The sequence below is a fragment of the Silene latifolia genome, chromosome 2, assembly GCF_048544455.1.
Source record: "Silene latifolia isolate original U9 population chromosome 2, ASM4854445v1, whole genome shotgun sequence".
Lineage (NCBI taxonomy): Eukaryota > Viridiplantae > Streptophyta > Magnoliopsida > Caryophyllales > Caryophyllaceae > Silene > Silene latifolia.
In genome coordinates this window covers 122968049-122974095 of record NC_133527.1, presented here as the reverse complement: position 1 = coordinate 122974095, position 6047 = coordinate 122968049, and the positions used below count along the sequence as shown (strand labels likewise).

At 31.2% G+C, this 6047-nt stretch overlaps 1 long non-coding RNA gene across 3 annotated transcripts; it reads left to right on the top strand.

The window, feature by feature from the left end:
* Positions 1-2315: 2315 nt before the first annotated feature.
* LOC141630178 (uncharacterized) lies at positions 2316-5079 on the top strand. Of its 3 annotated transcripts, XR_012537451.1 has the most exons (5): positions 2316-2494; positions 3345-3464; positions 3949-4145; positions 4233-4410; positions 4830-5079. It is a non-coding gene; the product is annotated as an uncharacterized LOC141630178 (long non-coding RNA). The 3 variants fall into 3 exon arrangements; XR_012537450.1 differs by lacking the exon at positions 4830-5079 and having other exon boundaries at positions 3357-3464; positions 4233-4622; XR_012537449.1 differs by lacking the exon at positions 4830-5079 and having other exon boundaries at positions 4233-4622.
* The last annotated feature ends 968 nt before the right edge of the window (positions 5080-6047 follow it).

Here is a 6047-nt window from a genome sequence, read left to right as displayed (position 1 = left end):
GACTAGAGTTATACATTGTATGACTAGAGTTATACAAACTGTGACTAGAGTTATACATTGTATGACTAGAGTTATACGTATGTTTTGATTTTATTTTTTTTATTGTTTGGTTTTTTTATACAACAATGGACTAGAGTTATACATTGTATGTCTAGAGTTATACAGATTGTGACTAGAGTTTTACATCTTTTGACTAGAATTATTTTTTTTTTTTACTAGAGTTATACATCAAATGCCTAGAGTTATACATTGTATGACTAGAGTTCTACAGATTGTGACTAGAGTTTTACATCTTTGGACTAAAGTTATACAACTTTGGACTAAAGTTATACAATTTTGGACTAAAGTTTTACAAATATGGACTAAAGTTATACATATGAAGGACTAGAGTTATACAAAAATGGACTAAAGTTATACAAAAATGCACCAAAGTTATACAACTTTGGACTAAAGTTCTACAATTTTGGACTAAAGTTTTACAAGTATGGACTAAAGTTATACATATGAAGGACTAGAGTTATACAAAAATGGACTAAAGTTATACAATTATGGACAATTATGGACTAAAGTTATACAACTATGGACTAAAGTTATACAAAAATTGGACTAAAGTTATACAAAAATGAACCAAAGTGACTAGAGTTATACATTGTATGACTAGAGTTATACAAACTGTGACTAGAGTTATACATTGTATGACTAGAGTTATACATTTTATGACTGAAGTTATACTCTTATGGATTAAAGTTATACAATTTTGGACTACTGTGACTAGAGTTATACATTAAATGCCTAGAGTTATACATTATATGCCTAGAGTTATACATCATATGCATAGAGTTATACATTATATGACTAAAGTTATACAATTTTGGACTAAAGTTTTACAAATATGGACTAAAGTTATACATATGAAGGACTAGAGTTATACAAAAATGGACTAAAGTTATACAACTATGGACTAAAGTTATACAAAAATATGGACTCAAATATATAATGGACCTTAGATTTTTAGATTTGTTTTAGATTTTTCATATTATTTTTTTTGTTTTTTTGTTGTTAATTTTTTTTTTTGACTAGAGTTATACATCAAATGCCTAGAGTTATACATTGTATGTCTAGAGTTATACAGATTGTGACTAGAGTTTTAAATCTTTTGACTAGAATTATAAATACTGTGACTAGAGTTATACATTAAATGCCTAGAGTTATACATTATATGCCTAGAGTTATACATCATATGCATAGAGTTATACATTATATGACTAAAGTTATACAATTTTGGACTAAAGTTTTACATTAAATGCCTAGAGTTATACATTATATGCCTAGAGTTATACATCATATGCATAGAGTTATACATTATATGACTAAAGTTATACAATTTTGGACTAAAGTTTTACAAATATGGACTAAAGTTATACATATGAAGGACTAGAGTTATACAAAAATGGACTAAAGTTATACAATTATGAAAAAAAAGTATCTCACAAAAAAAAAACGAGATTTAAAACACGAAATCTTAAAAAAAAAAGTATAACAAGAAGAGATTTAAGAAAATGACTAAAAAATGATAACTAACAAAATAAAAGACAACTAAAATAAAATAAAAGACAAAAAAAATAATAAATGGAAAAAACAACTAAAAACATACAAATTAATACAAAACGAAAAAAAAAAAAAAAAAAAAAAACGAGTTGAAAAAAAAAAAAAAAAAAAAAAAAAAAAAGTCAGCGGCGGTGGGGTGGCGGCGGCGGGGGTGGTGGGTGGTTATTTGGTGTCGGGTGGGGTGGTGGTGGGTGGTGGTGAATGAGGAAGAGAGGAATGAATGATTTATTTGAGTTTTTTGATTTATTTGGATTTTTTGGGTTTTTTTTTTATTTGGATTTTTGGGTTTTTTTTATTTATTTGGGTTTTTTTTTTAGAGTTTGAGAGAAGAGAGAAATGAAATGTGTAAGATGAAAGAGAAATGGATGAGTGGAAAAGAAATATAAAGTAAATTAGTGATTAATTAGAGTGGATTAGTGAAGGAGGAGAGAGATGGTGAGATTAGCTTTATAAACACACTTTTTGGGGTTGATCTCATCCCTCCATTTCCCTCCATCCAATGGCTCATAATAGAACTTATGGACTCAAAATAAATGTGGACCTTAGTTGATCTCTTCTCTATATATATATATATATATATATATATATATATATATAGGGTCGGGATCCGGTGAGAACCACTAGTATGATGAGAACCATGAGAACCTCTAAAACATATAAGGACCGTTGGATCAGATAAAATTCGAATGATTTAGATTTGTCGGGAACATACAAAACTTAGGACGCTCTCCATCATTACAAACCACACACTTTTCTCTCTTCTCCCTCTCTCACTCCTTATTCGATCACCACATTTCTCCAGCTTATCCGTCGCCGACCACCGTGTTTCTCCTTCTTCATTGTCATCAACCACTGTCATACTCCTCCTTCACCACCATTGACAAAGGTAAGTTTTATGTTTAAATTTATTCAATTTTGTAATTAGAATATATAATTTCCGTGTTATAACAATAGCACAATGATTTTGAGTAAAAATTCTGTGATTGATTCGATTTTAACCTAAATAGATGCATCGTTGAATGAATTTGACTAGAATAGCAATTAATTAGGGTTCATAAACCGTACAATCTAGAATTACTTTGATTTGAAATATATATCGAGTAAGTTAGTTTGATTGGAATAACAATATATTAGGCTTTTTTGTTTCATCGTTTGTAATTATTTGTCCTCTTTTTTTCATAATTTCGGCCGCTTGAGATTAATGGTTCATTTGTGTTCATATGCTTTCTCTTGGGAAATATTTTTTTGCTTTTGTCATTCTTTTTTTTTCAATTGATAGTTTATTGGCTGACCAACACCAATAACAATTTGGAATCATGCTTTATTCTGATGCAAAAACGTTATTCATCGTGCATAAATATACTGGGTTTGTTTCGTGTTGCTGGATGAAAAAGCGATGCGCATTGAGAGACGTTTGTTTGCAAAAGGAATCTAGTAGTATTAGACTTCGAAGAGGCTATGTAAATTATTGTCTCTTTGTTTTCTTCTTTGATTTGTTGGTATATTTGGAATTTATGTGCACTTGATGTTGTTATATCAGTTACTAAGAATGGTGAGTATTATGTTGAGTAGTTAATAACTTAATACACATATTACTCCTGCTTTATTATTACTGGTATTTATTCAAACTCAAATATGGGACTACTTCTATTATTAGCTCATTTACCCAACATTGTTAATAGCTCAATTCATTCTCAGAGAAAATCAACGACACTCTAATAAGTAAATCCATGAAGTATTGTGTGCAGATCACATATTCCAAATTATAGTCAATTGTATTGACTATACCCCCTGGCGGAGTCAAGAGGCTACCAGGGATGATCGCTTCATGGCAAATGAAATGTATAAACGTTATAGTAAGTTTGTTTAATTTTTCATAAATATGTAGCACACCTGACTTTAAGGAATGCACAACCTTATTTCCTTTGTTAATGTTATTAATGCTAATTTTTTTGTGTATGTATCGGTTATTTTCGTGTATCTACTGAATATTTCTATGCACCTAGGTTTATTTCTACGTGCATAATACTCGCTTAGTGTGAAGAGAATAGATCATATAAGTCGAATACCTAAGTATATTTCTACGTGCATAAGGCTATGGCTATATAAAATTTAGAAACTTAAGTGACCTACTAGCTTGCAAAGTGTGAAACTGTGGACATATCATACATGTCAAGCCGAGTTTTATCCGTAATTATGTCCAAGTATATATAGAAAGGTTCATGTCACATGGTGGCGTATTTGTGACTGAAAGTGGTTGAATTGTTATCATTTTTTTCAGGGGTATATAAGGCCTATTCTATTTAGTAACTTTTGTTATTGTGAATTGTGCATCATTAGGAATTCACTCAGGTGTTGCACTCTGTTGCTTGAGGGCAGATAAAAGAGAATTACATTCGATATTGTCGTCCTTAGAAGAGGAGAGATCACAATACCATGAATTTGTAGACTAGAAAAGGAAGGAAATGAAGCCACTGCAAGATGCTTTGGATGACATGCTTGGCCCAGGGCAGGAGAAAGGAGTTGTCATATTAATTGTGAGCTATATTCAAATATTTTTGAAATGGTATGTGCATTAATATATTTTGGAGGTGTTGAGTAAGGTTGGATGTACTCTAATGCAGATACGAAGTTTGGAGTATCATATACAACATGAAAGTGTGCCTTTGAATGAGGAGAAACAAATCTTAAGAGAAATAAAAGAATATGAAGCAACAAGGCCTATAGTGATAGCTAATGCTGCTATAAGAGCAAAGTTTCAGGAGTCGATGGGAAAAGGAAACCATTCAGGATCAGGTTAAGGTATATGACGTGATCAACTATACTGTTGTACAATTTTTAGCGTAAAGATAAGCAAAGTGCACAAAATATCTGTTTTAATTGTCCTGAAACTTGATATGCTTCAACATATACCTTGAAAGCGCATCATTAAGGTTGCGTACAAGTTGGTCATTTCGATTTCAGTCGAGTGATTTTGGGTTCTTGTATGTTTCGAGTGAATTATTATTGGGTAATTTCGAGGTGTGTGATTTGTAAGGAAGGAAAAGTCTGGGTTGAGTTGTCACAATTTAGGTTCATATCATATATGGGTTAATCGGTTCAGGTACAGGTCGAGTCATTTTGCCAGTCTACTAGATCATGCATCCACAATAACTAATAATAGTGCAATATTTGCTTCCAGCTACCATTTATATTATTTTTTTTTTGCTGCATCTTTTTAGGTAGTGAAATTGAAGAGCATCCAGAGGCTCATATGGCGGATTTATCAGTTTATATTATCTTTGATCTACTCATTACCGTTTCTAAATTAAGAATACTTACATTTTACTTATTTCGAAAGCCAATTAGCTCAAATGGTAGAGCATTGTGCAATGCACAAGATGTGGGTTCAATTCCCACATTGGGTATTTGGCTAGGAAATACCAGTGTTTTTGTGTTTCTTTTACGTTGAGATCGCTAAAGACCGGAATGTATGGTCATAGTTTATATGCATAAGCTAGTCTTTAAATTTCTGATCACTACAAAGCTATTACATTTCCTCCTTGACATTCTTACTGTACATGTAAGTCTATATAGCTTGTTTAGTCTTAGCTGTATTGGATCACTTGCATCTCGACAAGTTTCAATCAAGAGATTTGTTATTAGTAGGCTATATGGGCTTCGAACCCATATCTTTATGCAAAATTTGCACTTTGCTCTACCATTGAGCTAATAGCCTTTAAAATACACCCTAAACAAAGATGAAATGAAGGGGTATACAAAACAAAATTGCTCCATAGAGATAGATCATAACATATTAAAGAATTTAAAGGAGTCAAACACCAACACCCGATATATATATCCAAAACACAAATCTCAACATTAAACACCTAAAATTGATAGAGATATCAATTAAAAGCCATAAGTTAACAACAATTATCTCATATTTTAGGAAGGTCTTGAAACAAATAGCACAACAATCACGGTTTATTTTTAGAGAAAAAGTACACAAATTATCAGCCTTCAAAGAAGAACAATAATATGCAACGAACCAATCAATCAACAACAAAATGGAGTATAAAACCAAAGTAGAGCAATAATATTCAACAAATAATGGTAAATCTGGTAAATATAACAACAAACTAATCGATGCAACTGGAGAACTTTTTCATGCACATACATGGTCTAATCATGCACATAAAAATAATAAGTATACACATGCAAACAAAGTTTAAGAAAAATACTTTTAAGAGGATAGTCTTCAACACATACTTACGTACCAAACTTTCATGCACCTACAACACCATTATATGTTAGACTTATCGGAACTAAACGTCCTCCAAACAAAAAGACAACCTAAAGAGGACAAACTAAAATTAGAAATAACTTATGTAACCAAAGACCTTTTTAATGCACATACAACTTCTTATCATGCACGTATAGACAAAAAAAAAAACAGA